Source organism: Gossypium arboreum, chromosome 1 (genome assembly GCF_025698485.1).
Source record: "Gossypium arboreum isolate Shixiya-1 chromosome 1, ASM2569848v2, whole genome shotgun sequence".
NCBI lineage: Eukaryota > Viridiplantae > Streptophyta > Magnoliopsida > Malvales > Malvaceae > Gossypium > Gossypium arboreum.
In genome coordinates, this window is record NC_069070.1 from 116,567,788 (window position 1) to 116,585,876 (window position 18,089).

An 18,089-nucleotide genomic window follows, 5' to 3' on the forward strand; every position below is an offset into this window, starting at 1 on the left:
ATGAAGGATTTGTAATATTCAGGGTGTGTTTGGGTTGGATATTCTGGTGTGTTTGGATGGAATCCGCGTATCTGTCAGAGTTCGAGCCTTCTTAATAGGGTAAATAATTGAAATGAAATTTTGAAAATGAGATTAATTGTTTGGCACTATTGAAAAGTATGAGAAAGAATGTATGAGTTAAATTATGAATTGAGTTAGTATGTGAAAAATGAAATATGAATTTAAGAATTATGAAGTAATATAATTAAATATAATTAGTTTAAATGATTATAAAGTTTTATGGTTGATGTTTGTAATTTATTAATGATAAATAGTTTTGATTTATAGTAATACCACTAAGTATGAAATACTCAGCGTACGGTTCTTTCCGTGCGCAGGTCATTAGAGTTTCGGATCCGGTCTAGTGTCCAAAACAAACCTGACTTCGATAAGAAAATTTTGGTGACGTATTTCTTCTTTTTGTTTAAGTGGCATGTATTAGGTGGTTGTACATGAGTTATATATATATATATAGGTTAAATGATCTTGTTGTAATTAGATAGTTATGTAATTCTGGATGATAAGTAAGTTTAAAGTTATAAATTAGTAAATTTAGTATTAAATTTTGAAATGAAATGAAATATATGAAATAGTTCCTTGTATGTTAATACTTTAAAATTTAAGTAATAAATTAATAGATTAAGCGTAATCTAATAGTGTTTAAGATGTAAAATTCTTTGGTTGAAATGTTGGTATTGGTTGGTTACTTTTGGTTTGAATTTGCAGGGGGTTTTAAGTAAAAATTAGCAGAAATACTGTCGAAATTTTTATAAAAAAAAAACAACAACAACAATTTACGAAAAAATTTTTGGGATACTCGAACAAGTCCCGTTCTACTTTTAATACGTGTTTTGGGCTTCGAGAATCCAATATAAAGACTTAATTATTTGTATTACTATGAATGTTATATTAATTGTGAATTATTCGTAAGTTGTCTGATATGTCCGGTAATGCCTCATAACCTTATTCCGGCGACGGTTTAAGGTTAGGGGGTGTTACAGTTGTTGGTAGCAGAGCTATTAGGTTTAACCGATTCTTAGGCTAAATCGAGCTCAGAAGTGAGTTTAATAGTACATGCCACTTTTGAGTCGAAATTGAGTTGGGATTCATGGATGCTGACCTATTTGTTTGTTTTTTATTTTATAGATTAAAGATGTCAGATGAAAGAATAGAAGATGCCAATCAGGAAATGTATACTGGTGATGAAGAGTCGTATGGATTAGATGAAACCGAGTGGGTAACACCTAGCATAAATCCTATAAGAAACCAACCACCTAGAGTTGATACAAGAAATGATAGAGATGATTCTGATATATGGAGAAAAATTGTCGATGCACTACAAAGAGTAGCGGAAATTGTTCCTGCTACGACTTCACTTCCAACTCAAAGACGGATCCCAATAACGAAATTGAGAAAGTATGGTTCCACTGAATTTATAGGTCTAAAAGGAGTCGATCCATCAACTACTGAAAATTGGATGGAATAGACTAAGAGAATTTTTTAGCAATTAGATTGTAACCCCTAAGAGTGTTTGGCTTGTGCTGTATCGTTGCTACAAGGAAAAGCTTACTTATGGTGAGAATCAGTGGTTCGACATTTACCAGAGAATCAGATAACTTGGGATCTATTTCAGAAAGAGTTTCAAAAGAAATATATCGAAAAAATGTATATCGAAGACAAGAAGCAAGAGTTTTTGACGTTGCAACAGGGTGACATGTCAGTAATAGATTATGAGAAGGAATTCTCGAGACTCAGCAGATATGCCTCAGAGTCTACTCCAACTGAAGCTGACAGTTGTAAGAGATTTTTACGGGGCCTACGAGATGAGATCAAATTACAGTTGGTATCTCAACGTATTACTGAAATGGTAGACTTGGTTGCGCGAGCTAAAATGGTAGAATAAGTGTTGGGTTTCAATAAAAAGACTGAAAGTGTTCGACCAGCTGGGAAGCGTACGGGAACTACCAGTTCGAACCCTTAGCCAAAAAGATCAAAAGAATCTCAGAGTGGTTGGAGATTTAGTTTTAGATCAGTTAGAGGCGGTAGAAGCAAGGGTAAACAGATGACAATATCTACTAATAGTGTGAGAGGTCCATCCCGAAGTATAGAAATTCCAGACTGTGAGCATTGCGAAAAGAAACATTTAGGTGAATGTTGGAGAATAACCCGACAATGTTTTCAATGTGGGTCCATAGATCATTTCATCCGTGATTGTCCAAAAAATGAAAGTGCCACACCTGCAGCATCTCAAAGGTCAGTGCCTACTGTTCGTGGCAAAGGATCTGGTAGAGGTAGTTTGGTTTCCAGAGGAGGAGGTGTTAGGAGAAGTAGTGACATTGTTACTCAGTAATCTGAGGCCAGAGTACCAGGTAGAGCTTATGTGGTCAGAACTCATGAAGAAGGCGATGCCCACGATGTGGTAACAATTATATTTTTACTGTATTCTGAGCCTGTTTATGCTTTGATTGATCCTGGATCTTTACATTCTTATATTAATTCAAAATTAGTCGAATCGGGGAAATTAAAATTTGAAATGTCCAGAGTGTCTGTAGAAGTGTCGAGTCCATTGGGGCAAACAATATTAGTGAACTAGGGTTGTCCGAGATGCCTGTTAATTATACAGTATAAAACTTTTCCGGTTGACTTGTTGATTATGTCATTTGGGGATTTTGATATAATACTGGGAATGGATTGGTTATCTGAACATGAAGTAATTTTGGACTGCTATAAGAAGAGATTCAGTATTCAGACAGCGAGTGAAGGTCAGGTTAAAGTAAATCGTATTCGTACTAGTGGCCCAGTACAAATTGTTTCAGCAATAAAAGGCTAGTAAATTACTTCAACAGGGTTGTTCAGCATATTTGGCATATGTTATTAATTCAGATTCAGTTGGAAGCTAGTGTGGTAAAATTTGAACAGTATGTGAGTTTTTAGATGAATTTCTTGAAGAATTGCCGGGCTTACCACCTGACATAGAGGTTGAATTTGCTATTGAAGTGTATCCAGGTACAACACCAATCTCTATACCTCCGTATCGAATGTCGCCCACTGATTTAAAAGAGTTGAAGGTGCAGTTACAAGATTTACTAGATCGTGGATTTATTAGACCAAGCGTTTCACCTTGGGGAGCACCAGTGTTGTTTGTTAAAAAGAAAGATGGCTCGATGCGACTTTGTATTGACTATCGATAGTTGAATAAAGTAACGATCAGGAACCAGTATCCGTTGCCTCGTATAGATGATTTGCTTGATCAGCTTAATAGAGCTTCAGTATTTTCAAAAATTGATTTGAGATCCGGGTATTATCAGCTGAAGGTGAAGGAAAGTGATATGCCTAAAACTGCATTCCGTACTCGTTATGGCCATTATGAATTTTTAGTGATGCCGTTTGGGTTGACCAATGCCTCAGCTGCTTTCATGGATCTGATGAACCGTATTTTCCAGCCGTATTTAGATCAGTTCGTGGTGGTTTTTATTGATGATATATTGGTATATTCGAAGACAGAGGCAGAAGATGATCAGCATCTTCGAATAGTTCTACAGATTTTGCGAGAGAAACAGTTGTATGGAAAGCTCAACAAATGTGAATTTTGGTTGTTAGAAGTTGTATATCTAAGACATGTAGTATATTAGAGTTGATCCAAAGAAGATCGAAGCAATTGTTCAGTGGAATGCGCCAAAGAATGTATCGAAAGTGCACTGTTTTCTCGGTTTAGCTGGGTATTACAGGAGGTTTGTAAACTGATTCTCGAAGATAGCACTACCAATGACTAAACTACTGCAGAAGAATGTTCCTTTTATCTGGGATGATCAGTGCCAGAAGAGTTTTGAGACTTTCAAGCAAATGTTAACAGAGGCACCGATATTAACATTACCAGAGTCGGAGAAAGATTTTGTCGTGTATAGTGATGCTTTTCTGAGCGGCCTGGGCTATGTATTGATGCAAGAAGGGAAGGCCATAGCTTATGCATCTCGACAGTTAAAATCACATGAACGTAATTATCCAACTCATGATCTTGAGTTAGCAGCTGTGATTTTTGCATTAAAGATTTGGAGACATTATCTTTATGGTGAAAAATGCTACATCTATACTGATCATAAAAAATTGAAATATCTTCTTTCTCAGAAAAAATTGAATTTGAGACAAAGACGATGGATCGAGCTTCTAAAAGACTATGATTGTGTTATAGACTATCATCCGGGAAAAGCAAATATGGTAGTGGATGTATTGAGTAGAAAAGCTACGATTGAATTACGAGAAATGTTTGCTCGACACAATATTAATGATGATGGGAGCTTGTTAACTGATTTGAGAGTAAAATCGGTAATGTTTGATCAGATCAGATCAGATCAACTCAGTTGGAAGATGACAAATTGTTGAAGAAAAGAAAGATGGTACAGAGTAGTACAACAGAAAATTTTAATATTGATGATTATGGATGTTTGAGGTTTCGAAATCGTATTTGTATTCTAGCTACATCTGAGCTTAAAGGGTTGATTCTACATGAAGCTCATGATAGTTCATTTGCTATGCACCCTGGAGACACGAAGATGTATCGTGATTTAAGAGAATTATACTGGTGGCCAGGGATGAAAAGAGATATAGTAAAATTGGTAAGTAAATGTTTGACTTGTCAACGGGTAAAAGTGAAACATCAAGTTCCTACAGGACTACTTCAGCATATTAGTGTTCCTAAACGGAAATGGGATCGTATCACGATGGATTTTGTTACGGGATTACCACTGTCAGCAAGTAAAAAGAATGTCATTTGGGTGATAGTTGATAGACTTACCAAGTCAGCACATTTCATAGCAATTAGAATAGATTGGTCATTGCAGAAGCTTGCAGAAGTGTATATCTGGAAAATTTTTAGATTACACGATATTCCGGTGTAAATAATTTCAGATCGAGATCCTCGGTTCACATCGAGATTTTGGAGACAGTTACATGAGTTGTTGAGTACTAGGCTTAGTTTCAGTACAGCTTTTCATCCTCAAACTGATGGACAGTCAGAACGGGTAATTCAGGTACTAGAAGATATGCTTCGAGCTTGTATTATTGATTTTGAAGCAGGTTGGGAACGATATTTTCCACTAGTTGAGTTTGTCTATAATAATAATTTCCAATCTAGTATTCAGATGGCTCCATATGAAGAGTTGTATGGTCGAAAATGTAGATAGCCAGTATGTTGGATGGAGTTGAATGAAAGAAAACTAATTGGGCCGGAATTGATTCAAGAAACGGAGGAAACAGTTAAGAAGATTAAAGATAGATTGAAGGCAACTTTTGATAGACAAAAGTCTTATGCCGATTTGAAATGTCGAGACATTGAATATTCAGTTGGAGACAAGGTATTTCTTAAAGTTTCTCCATGGAAGAAAGTCTTGAGATTTGGTCGGAAAGGTAAATTAAGTCCACATTTTATCGGGCCGTATGAAATAGTAGAAAGAATTGGACTAGTTGCATATCGATTCATGATTCATGATGTTTTTCATGTTTCGATGCTTCGGAAATATAAATCAGATCCTTCTCATATAGTTTCTACAGAATATATTGAAGTTCGACCTGATCTATCCTATGAAGAAGAGTCGGTTCAAATTTTAGCACGGAAAGTGAAATAATTAAGAAATAAAAACATTCCTTTAGTGAAAGTCCTATGGAGAAATCATAATGTTGAAGAAGCAACTTGGGAACCAGAGGAAACTATGAGAGCACAATATCCTCATCTCTTCTCAAGTAAATTTCGAGGACGAAATTTATTAAGGGGGGAGAAATGTAATGACCCAAAATTCACGGGCACCGAATAAGTGAGTTATAGGGCCTCCATCTTAGTGAAATAAGTTCGAACATAATTATTAGGAATAATTGTGAGCCTAATAATGTGTTTAATTAGGCTTTAATTAAGTGAAATTAGCTCAATTTAGTGTAAATAATAAAAAAGGACTAAATTGAATAAAGAGTAAAAGTTTAATTGTAGATTAAAATAAAATAAAAGGGCCAAAATGGCAAATATGCCATTTACTATAGAATGAGGCTGCATAACTGTAAGATTTTTCTTACTTTATTAAATTATTATATTATATAATTATTATTTTATTTAAATTATAAAATGAATTATAGATAAATAAATAAATAAATCTAGTTGTGTGACAAGTGTAAGGTGATGAGGTATACAAGTGTATTGAAATAATAATTAAATAGGTACACTTGTAATATATTTAGTTATTTACTTAATATTTAAGTAAAAAGATATTTTATATTTATTATTAATTAGTACGAGATATTTATTAGATGTTTATTATTAAAATTATTAATTATATTATATTATGAAATAGATTAGATTAAGACAAATGTAGGGTGGATTGGGATACAATTGTAATATATACATTTGCTATTAAATAGATATTTTATAATTATTAATTAATTAAATAGAAAACAAATTAAAATAAAGTAAATAGAATAAAATGAAACAAAAGCCAACAAACAAATGTAATAAGAAAGCAGAGCATTCAAAAACAGGGAAGAAAAGGGAAAATTGGGATTTTAAAGCTTGAGTTTGTTTGGTAAGCTAAATTTAGTCATTTTCTTAAATTTGATGTTTTAGAAGTCTTAAAATAAGGTTTTGATGAACTTAATTTGATAGTTAGAAATTTTATAAGCTTTTAAACGAAGTTCATATTGAAGAAAAAAAGATGAATTAGGGATTGAATTGAATAAATTTTAAGTTAGAATTAGTAAAAGGATTAAATTGTAAGGTAAGCTATAAGTTTTGTAATAGAGGGATTAGATTAAAAGAAATTTTAAATTAGGGTTATATTATGAATACTTGATAGTTAGGATGAATGTGGAAGAAAATGAATAGAATTGAAGTATGAAATAAATATATGAATTTTCAATTACTAGAGTTTTATTGGGTTTTTCACACAGGAAAAAAAGAAAAAGAACTAAGTTATCCGGATGAAATATGAAGCTCTTGTTGAAACTAGAGCAATAAAGTAATATATCCGGATGAAATATGAAGTTCTTGTTGAAGCCAGAACAACAAAGTAATAATTCCGGATGAAGTATGAAGTAAGTTTGGGAGTTGCAACCAGACAAACATTAGGCATAAAATGAGTAGAAATTTAATTAACTATTTAAATTAATGATGTAATTAATAATGTAAATTGTTATTATTATTTTTTTAGCTAACAAGGAAAACGAGGCATTGGCATCCAAAGGAAAAGAAAAGATCGTTGAAGAGTAAATTCGTATTCCGGGTTTGTATTACTATAACTCAAACTATTTATTAATTTGTATATTGAATTTATAGTTATGGAATAATTAAGGTAAGGTAAGTATTATATTTGAAATTAAATATGATTATGTGTGAAAATTAATTTGTATATGAATTAAGATAATAGATGTTTGAATTGATTGAGTATTGAAAATTTTTGTGGAAATGAAATTGAAATTGGAAAAGTAAAAAAATACCCTATTAACTTGTCGGACAAGATTTGATACAAATGGCATGCCATTGGATTTGTGATGTGATAAGGAGATTTGTAGTTCGGCCGAGAAGATGTTTCTATTATTATATACTTCGGTTTATCCAAAGAGGCATTTAATGCCTTATTGGTGTGTTTGGGAGGATATGATATACTGGTGTGTTATGAAGGATTTGTAATATTCAGGGTGTGTTTGAGTTGGATATTCTGGTGTGTTTGGATGGAATCCGCGTATCTGTCAGAGTCCGAGCCTTCTTAATAGGGTAAATATTGAAATGAAATTTTGAAAATGAGATTAATTGGTTGGCACTATTGAAAAGTATGAGAAAGAATGTATGAGTTAAATTATAAATTGATTTAGTATGTGAAAAATGAAATATGAATTTAAGAATTATGAAGTAATATAATTAAATATAATTAGTTTAAATGATTATAAAGTTTTATGGTTGATGTTTGTAATTTATTAATGATAAATAGCTTTGATTTATAGTAATACCATTGAGTATGAAATACTCAGCGTACGGTTGTTTCCGTGCGCAGGTCATTAAAGTTTCGGATCCAGTCCAGCATCTTAAACAAACCCGACTCGATAAGAAAATTTTGGTAACGTATTTCTTCTTTTTGTTTAAGTGGCATGTATTAGGCGGTTGTACATGAGTTATATATATAGGTTAAATGATCTTGTTGTAATTAGATAATTATGTAATTCGGATGATAAGTAAGTTTAAAGTTATAAATTAGTAAATTTAGTATTAAATTTTGAAATGAAATGAAATATATGAAATAGTTCCTTGTATGTTAATACTTTAAAATTTAAGTAATAAATTAATGGATTAAGCGTAATCTAATAGTGTTTAAGATGTAAAATTCTTTGGTTGAAATATTGGTATTGGTTGGTTACTTTTGGTTTGAATTTGCAGGGGTTTTAAGTAAAAATTAGCAGAAATACTGTCAAAATTTTTATAAAAAAAACAACAACAGCAATTTACGAAAAATTTTCCGAGATACTCTAACAAGTCCCGTTCTACTTTTAATACGTGTTTTGGGCTTCGAGAATCCAATATAGAGACTTAATTATTTGTATTACTATGAATGTTATATTAATTGTGAATTATTCGTAAGTTGTCTGATATGTCCGGTAATACCTCGTAACCTTATTCCGGCGACGGTTTAGGGTTAGGGGTGTTACAAATTCTGGAAATTAAAGAAATGGTAGTGCTCGTTGAGCGAGCATGTAAATCTGAAGAATTAAGTAAAGAGAAAAGAAAAGCTGATTCTGAAGCTAGAGATGCTAGAAAGAGATCTTCGAGTAAATCTTTTCAGTCTAGATCAAAGAAATTTTGAGATGATCAGAACCGTTCAAATACTAATGCGGGCCATTCGAACCAAGATCGAGCTAGATCGTATTCGAACACCAGAGCCCCTGTTACTTCTGTTGCAAGTGTAGGAAATGTCTGATCTAAGAAACCTGAGTGTAAACATTATGGTAAAAGACATTCGGGAAATTGTAGATTGAATAACCGAGCCTATTTCTGATGTGGATCCCAGGATCATTTTATAAGAGATTGTTCTGAACCCACTGAGCAAGAGAATGTACAGAATCTGAGACAGAGTAACACCTCAGCTAGACGTAGACCTTCCAGAAACACAAGAAATACAAGTGGTGATCAAAGAGCTACTAGGGATACTGCTGTTAGATCTGAGGCCAGAGCACCTGCTAGGGCCTATACTATTCGAGCTCGTGAGGGAGCTTCGTCTCCAGACGTGATTACTGGTACTTTTACTCTTTATGATACTTCTGTGATTGCATTGATAGACCCTGGATCAATGCATTCTTATATTTGTATGAACTTAGTGCACAGTAAGACTTTGCATGTAGAGTCTACTGAATTCATAATTAGAGTATCGAACCCCTTAGGTAAAAGTGTCTTGGTTGATAAAGTCTGCAGGAATTGCCAGTTAATGATTCGAGATATTTGTTTTCCTGCTGATCTGAGGCTTTTGTGAACTGTAAAAGAAAAGTCATTGATTTAAGGTGTAAGAATGATGAGACAATTCGAATTGAGTCTAGTGATCTGAATGGACTACCAGCTGTGATATCTGCAATGAAAGCACGAAAATATGTAAAGAAAGGTTGTGAAGCCTATTTAGCTTATGTGTTAGACTCGAAAGTGAATGATAAGAAAGTTGAATTAATGCCTGTTGTTTGTGAATTCTCTGATGTGTTTCCCGAGGAGTTACCTGGTTTGCCTCCAATTTGAGAAGTCGAGTTCAGCATTGAATCGGTACCTGGTACTACTCTGATAGCGATAGCTCCATACAGAATGGCTCCGACTGAACTAAAAGAATTAAAATCTCAGTTGCAAGAATTGACCAATCGAGGATTTGCTAGACCGAGTTTCTAACCTTGGGGTGCTCCTGTTCTTTTTGTGAAAAAGAAAGATGGCACATTGAGAATGTGTATTGATTACTGCCAGCTTAACAAAGTGACCGTGAAGAACAAATACCCTCTGCCTGGAATTGATTATTTATTCGATCAGTTGAAATGTGCTATTGTGTTTTCAAAGATAGATCTGAGATCAGGTTATTATCAGTTGCGAGTAAAGGACTCTGACATTTCTAAAACTGCTTTCAGAACGAGGTACGGGCATTATGAATTTTTAGTTATGTCTTTTGGTTTAACGAATACACCTGCTGTATTTATGGATTTGATGAATAAAATTTTTAGGCCATATTTAGATCAATTTGTTGTACTATTCATTGATGACATATTAATTTATTCACGTAATGAATTTGAACATGCTGAGCATTTGAGAATAGTGCTACAGACACTGTGAGATAAACAGTTATATGTAAAGTTCAATAAATGTGCATTCTGGTTGTGAGAAGTTGGTTTTCTGGGTCATATTGTATCAGCTTCCGGTATTCGAGTTGATCCAAATAAGATTTCAGCTATTATGGATTGGATGCCTCAAGGAATGTGTCTGAAGTCCGCAGTTTTCTGGGACTTGCAGGTTACTACAGACGATTTGTAAAAGATTTCTTGATGCTCTGCTGACAAAATTACTTCAGAAAGATGTGAGTTTTGAATGGTCTGAACAATGTCAGAAGAGTATCGATCGGTTAAAAGCTCTGTTAACTGAAGCTCCGATATTGGTACAACCTAAGTCGGGTAAAGAATTTGTTGTGTACAGCGATGCTTCATTGAATGGACTTGGTTGTGTTTTAATGCAAGAAGGAAAAGTTGTTGCTTATGCTTCGAGACAATTAAAGAAGCATGAGAAGAATTATCCAACACATGATATTCAGTTAGTTGCCATTGTATTTGCTTTGAAAATATGGCATCACTATCTGTTTGGTGAGAAATGTCATGTGTTTTCTGATCATAAAAGTCTGAAGTATTTAATGACGCAAAAAGATTTGAATCTGCGACAGTGAAGATAGTTGGAATTGTTAAAAGACTACGAGCTAATTATTGATTATCATCTGGGAAAAGCTAATGTTGTTGCTAATGCTTTGAGTAGGAAATCATTGTTTGCGTTGTGTGCTATGGACGCTAATCTAGTACTATCTGATGATACTTTGGTTTATGACGAACTGAAAGCAAAACCTTTGTTTATACAACAGATCTACAAGGCTCAGAAATCTGACAATAAATTGATAGTTAAACGAACTCTGTGTGATTCTGAATTTCGGGTTGATGTTAATGATTGTTTGAGATTCAGAAATAGACTTTGTGTTCCGAGAAATCCAGAGTTAATTCAGATGATTTTGAGTGAGGCTCACAGTAGTAGATTTTCTGTACATCCGAGGAGCACGAAAATGTATAACGGCTTGAAACAACTATACTGGTGGCCAGGAATAAAAAGAGATATTTCTGATTTTGTTTCTAAATGTTTGATTTGTCAACAAGTTAAAGCTGAACATCAAGTGCCATCAGGTCTATTGCAACCGATTATGATTCTGGAATGGAAATGGGATCGAGTGACATTAGATTTTATTTCAGGTTTGCCTTTGTCTCTAAAAAAGAAAGATGCAATTTGGGTTGTAGTTGATCGTTTGACGAAATCAGCTCATTTTATTCCGATTTGGTTTGATTATTCGCTTGATAAGCTAGCTGAGTTATATATTTCTAATATTGTGAGATTGCATGGTGTACCATTGTCAATAGTGTCTGATAAAAACCCGAGATTTACATCACGATTCTGGAAGAAATTGCAAGATGCTCTGGGAACTAAATTGCATTTCAGCACTGCTTTTCATCTGCAAATAGAAGGTCAATCTGAGTAGATTATTCAGATACTCGAGGATTTGTTGAGATGTTGCAGTCTTGAGTTTGAAGGTACGTGGGAACAATATCTACCTTTAATTGAATTTGCTTATAATAATAGTTTTCAATCGAGCATTAAAATGGCACCATACGAAGCTTTATATGGTAGAAATGTAGAACTCCATTATACTAGTCTAAGCTCAGTGAGAATAAGATTTATGGTATTGATCCAATAAAAGAAACAGAACAAAAAGTGAAAGTAATCTGAGATAGTCTAAAAGTTGCCTCTGATCGTCAGAAATCATACGCAGATTTGAAAAGAAAAGATATCGAATTTAAAGTCGGTGATAAAGTGTTTCTGAAAGTATCTCCATGGAAGAAACTATTTCGATTTGGCAAAAAGGGCAAGTTGAGTCCAAGGTTCATTGGACCGTATGAAATCACCTAGCGAGTTGGGCCAGTCGTTTATAGATTGAGGCTACTGTCTGAGTTAGAAAAGATTCACAATGTATTTCACATATCGATGCTTCTATGATACAGATCTAATCATTCGCATGTAATTTCTCCGTCTGATATTGAAATTCATTCTGATATGACTTATGAAGAAAAGCTGATTCGAATTCTATATCGTGAGATTAAAGAATTACATAATAAAAGAATTCCGTTAGTCAAAGTACTGTGGCATAGACACAAAGTAGAAGAGGCTACATGGGAGCCTGAAGATTCAATGAGACAACAATATCCGAATATATTTAACGGTAAGATTTTCGAGGACGAAAATCCCTAATGGGGAAGAATTATAACAGTCCAGTTTTTGACCCTAGTCGGAATAGTGGTTTCGGAACCACAAATCTGGGTCTAAAAAATATTTTAATATTATTTTCTGTGTCTGTGATATGTGAATTTATATTTGTGAAATTTCTGTAATTTAATTTGTCTGTTTCTGTGCTTGATTTGCAAAAAGGTCCAAATCGCGTAAGTTGTAAAAGTTGCCTATTAGTTGCTAAAGTACCTAAGTGCTATGATTTGTTAAAGTTGAAGCTCTTGCATGTCAATAGGACCATTACATGATAGTGGGAGACATGGTTTGGCAATATAGTAAATAGATAAATTTTTAAAAGATGGTTAGGTAATTAGGTAATATATGTTAATTTAATAAAAAATAAACATGAAAGTGGCTATACATTCACCTTGTTCAGCCGAAATTTGAGAAAGAAGAAGCCATTGAAGCTTCAAAACTTACAGCCCTTGCATGATTAAATAGGTTAGTCTATTTTGTTCAGTTTTTGAAAAATTCTGCGTTTATGTGATCGTTGCTTTGTGTTCTTCAAAACCCATGTCTAAATTTCCATTTTTGTTGAAGATTATAAAATGTGCCATTGATGATTATATAAGCTTTGTAGTGCTCTTATATGGATTATGAAATATATATGTTAGATTATCATGTTTTGTTCTTGAATTTTGATGAAATAAGCTATTTGGGCTAATTTGTGAAAATAAGGTTTTGAAAGACTAATTTATGAATTTAACATGTTTTATGGGTTTATATAGAAGCCATGAAAATTCGGCTAGTCTTGTTGCAAAGAAATTTTACAAATAGGTGATTTTGTGAAAAATGGACTAAATTGTCAAAGTGTGAAAATGTAAGGGCTAAAATGTAAAGTGCCCTAAATATGTGTATATGGATTAAATTGAATGAAATGAATGATTAAATGGTTGAATTTGTATTGTATTAGATCAAGAACAAAGAAAATCGAACTTAGATCGAGGGAAGTCCAAAGTAGTCGAATAGTCGACTCATTTTCGTCTGAAATCCGTACAAGGTAAGTCAAACTACACTTATGTGTTAAGTCGATTAAATTTTGTGTTTATAAACTGTTATCTGCATTGGACAGCCTTGAGAGCCTGATAAAAGAACGTTAGTATTAACCTGAATTATCGTGTAAGACCGTGTCTGAGACACTGGCATCGATTTGAAATTTACGTGTAAGACCATGTTTGGGACTGTAGCACCCCAAACCCGGCCCGGAAGTTATGGCCGGATCCGGCATGCCACATCAAAACGTAAAAAAAAAATTTCCATTCTAAGTCCAGAAAATCGTACTTGATGTTCAAAAGATTAATTCATTAAAGGTTAAAGTAAATGGAAGTCAGCACCGTAGGAAACCTAAAAGAGGTGGTGAGTCCATCTGATTGCTAAGTACCAAGCTCCTTCGGATCCAATCCTAGACATGCATACCGCCATTGCCACACCTTAACGTCATGGATATTTCTAGGAAACCGATTTGATTAAGTCATTTTTAGGAAAAGTGATTAATTTTGGAAAATACTTTTATTGCGGAAGCTTTACTTGTTGTCGTGTTATTTTGAAATCAATTGTTGTTTTTGAAAACGCGCCCTAAAGCTATCCAATTTCAACAGTTAAAATAAGTATTACCTATCTTAGTAATACATATTAAAACCATCAAAAATAATTAAGTGGCCTTATTACATTTAAAAGCCCAAAACTTCAAACGTAAATAAAAGGATGTCCAGTTCACGGAAGAAAATCAAACTTTCGAATGGGTGGCCACTCGAATTCCCTCACAGACTCCAAGCCCACTATGGTTGGGGATTTCTGCGTGGATGAAAATAAAAGGGGTGAGTTTGGGAAACTCGGTGTGTAAGGAAAACCCATTCAAAGTCCAAGTCACTCAAGCCCATTGGGCCTAAGCCCATTCAGTAATAGTGGTCTGGGCGAGCCCTTTTGATTACAATAAACGGGCCTTAGCCCCTTATTCAGATAATGAGATGGCCCACGTGCCCATTTCAAAATACATGCAACATCAATAACATATGCAAGCCCATTTGGGTAATAAAGTGATCTTGGGCCAAAGTCCTTTTCAGATTATAATAAAGCGGGCCTTAGCCCTTATTCAGATAATAGTATGGCCCATAGGCCCATTTCAAAATACATGCAACATCAAGAAACATATGCAAGCCCATTTGGGAGACTACTCAACCCACCAACCACTACACTCCACCGCACCAGCCATACACTCCATGTGGGAATAGCTCAACCCACCCAAATTTAACACTCCACATTCAAACCTTGTCGCTCGGTTATCGATAATTGAGGCAAAGCCTCCAAGATCGTGGACAAGCCACTTTCAGTACTTCCTCCGTCAATATCCCATTCCATGCATCGATAATAACAACATAGCATGCATAAATAACAACGATCAAACATGCATTTAGGTCAATTTAACCTAGGGGTATTTGGTAATTTATCTACTAGGGTAAAAGCGTAAATTTTCCACTTTTAAAGGTATTTCAGTAATTTATCTATTTTAGGGTTTTTCATGCATATTCCTACCTTTCACGTACTAACGTAATTACGTCTCGGGGTTCTTACCGAATTGGGCCGTTGGCCCATCATTCTAATTTTGGCCCATTAAGCCCAAAAATATCGATGTACGTAAATCATGCACTTTGCAGTCCAAACATTGCAGCTTACCAAAAACATTAATCGATTTACCTCACGAGCATTCGCACACTCGCAAATCTAGAAAATACTGGTTTTCGGCATTTCGGCTTTTGCCGATCTAGACTAAGAAAGAGGGTGTTAGTTACACACCTGTTTGCGACGATATGCTGACGAGATCCACACACGAACCGCCTACAATTGGATTACTAACACGTTAATCTAACTATTCAATTACAAACTACATATTAACCCCTTACAATATTCGGCCAACCACACCTACAGATCATAGTAGGCTTATAAGAAATCAATAAGCAACTCATTAACAAATTTTTGTCAATGTTTACCACATAATCATAATTTCACTGCAAGCTATCTTCCTGAGCAACAGTCACTAAATCATTTATAACCGGAGCTACGAAACTCCAAATCAAGTTCTGTTAATTTTCCTTGAAAATAGACTCATATATCTTCTATCCATAAAATTTTCAGAATTTTTGGTTTAGCCAATCAATACCAGATTTTTCTCAAAGTTTCCCATGTTTCACTGTTTGACTAATCTGACCACTCTTCATTACGAATCAAATTTCTCATTGTACAGAATTCAAAATATGTTCTTGTTTATTTCATTAGAAACTAGACTCAATAAGCTTTAATTACATAATTTATTCAGCTTCTAATTCATCTCCCACAATTTATGGTGATTTTCCAAAGTCACGTTACTGCTGCTGTCCCAAGCAGATTTATTACCAAATCACTCTTTCATACACCTATCTTGCATGCATGTTATTTAAACATGTATATCACCAATCAATCATCACATATCTATGATTTTTACTTAAGTATAATCTCCATTTCATCATTTTAAAGCACAACATGTTAGCCGATTTTTCCCTTTAGCATCTAAGGCACATGCATGTTCATTTGTTTGGCTCAACTTCACCTACCTTCCATTTTTCATCAAAAGAACATGAAACAACAACCATTTCCGTCATTTTAATTCATGACTAAATGCTCACAACACAACTAAAAATCAAAATATACTTCAAGAGTTAAGGTAGAATCAAGAAGAACTCATGAACCTCATAATAGAAGCAAGGTACCAAGAACTTACCTTCAATTTTCCTCCTTCTAATGACCGAATACTCAAGAGCTTTCTCCTCTCCTTTCTCTTCTCTAACTTTCAGCTATGATGAACAAAGATGGACAAAACTTTGTTCTTTTCACCCCTTTTTCTTTTAATAAAACTTCATATTTCATCCATTTAATTCTTTAATACAAAAGACATGATATTCTTATCATGAAACATTTACCTAACCCATTATCATGAAACATTTACCTAACCCATTATCATGGAACATTTACCTAACCTATTATCATGAAACATTTACCTAACCCATTATCATGGAACATTTACCTAACCTATTATCAATTTGTATCAATTTGTACCATAAATTATGGATATCAAGTGTACATTTTGTCTACAACAACATGATGGTTGGACACTTCATGTAAAATGGGAGGTTTATCATGCAAATCCTCCTATTTTGCACTCCTATTTATTTGGCCACTTCAATTTAGCCTATAGCATTTTCAAACATTTTCACATAAGTCCTATTTCATAATTTCACTCACAAATGACAAAATCAAAGCATGAAATTTTGTCAACATTCACAGAATTCCCGAAAATTGGGGCGTTACAGGGACATCGGCATCATATCTGTTTTCGTACAAGACCCTGTCTGGGACAGAGGCATCGACACTGAATTACATGTAAGTCTGGGACGTCCGCATTGTACTTGTCTGTGAATATCTATTCTGTTTTTAGATTGTCCGATGATAAAGTATGAGATATGAAATGTATAATTCCTATAGGTACGTTCGTATCGTACTTAATTTCTGAATATGAAAGACTCTGTTTCTGCGAAGTAGGTTCAGAAATCATGGAAATGAATATGATATGCTTACAAGCAAAGGAGCATGATTAAGTTTATGAACAACTCTGAGAAATGGCTATGAATTCTTATTGTTGTTTTGAGCTACATATATATGCTATATGTAATTAAACCAATTGTGTTTGGCTTACTAAGCTCTTTGTAGCTTACTCCGTGTGATTGCTATCTGTTTTACAGTTATCATAGCTACTGAAGGCTCGGGGATAGTCGAGGATCATCACCAAACTATCGAACTCATTTTGGTACTTTTGAAAGTGTAAATATTGCTAAGTATGGCATGTATAGGCTAGTGTCTATGTATTAAGTTTTAAATTGTATATGTTATGCCATGTTAATTGTAATAGCCCAAATTTGACCGGGCTGGAGATAGAATAAAAAAGGTTAAATAAATAAGTATTTATTTATTTTAAAGTCCATTAAAAGTCCATATACAGAGTCCAAAAGAATTAAAACCCAGTAGCCCAAATACACCTGATAGCCCATACCGGTTATTACCTAAAACCCAGCTAGCCCACTACACATATGCCCAAAATACACCGTAGCCCAACTTAAACCAAACCAGGTTACACCCAAGCCTAAATAACAGACCCTAGACTAAAGTAGCCCAAAAGGCCCAAAGCGGTAAAAATAGACAAGAAAACCCTAGGGTTTCTTGAGAACGCAGCGCCGCAAGGAGTTTCTGGAAGTTTTGGGCACTCCAAACGACGTGACCTTTCATCTCACAGATTCAACGGCCCGATCGTCGCCACCAAGCACGCCGTGATTTCTCGACTCTGTCACCACTAAACTTTAGGCCTCTATCAATGCCAGCAACCCTTCCATCACCGAGATCTTCAGGGTACCTGCAAGAAAAGGAAAGAAATCAAACTAAAAAG

General features: G+C 34.4%; 1 long non-coding RNA gene across 1 annotated transcript in view; it reads right to left on the minus strand.

Annotated features, from left to right (window-relative positions):
- Positions 1-16,559, minus strand: part of LOC128295393 (uncharacterized) — a 54,563-nt gene extending 38,004 nt beyond the window's left edge. The window contains exons 1-2 of the long non-coding RNA XR_008285857.1: positions 16,374-16,559; positions 15,413-15,454 (exon numbers count right to left, since the gene is read on the minus strand). This is a non-coding gene — a long non-coding RNA (uncharacterized LOC128295393). The remainder of the gene's footprint in view (positions 1-15,412; positions 15,455-16,373) is intronic.
- Between the last annotated feature and the right edge of the window lie 1,530 nt (positions 16,560-18,089).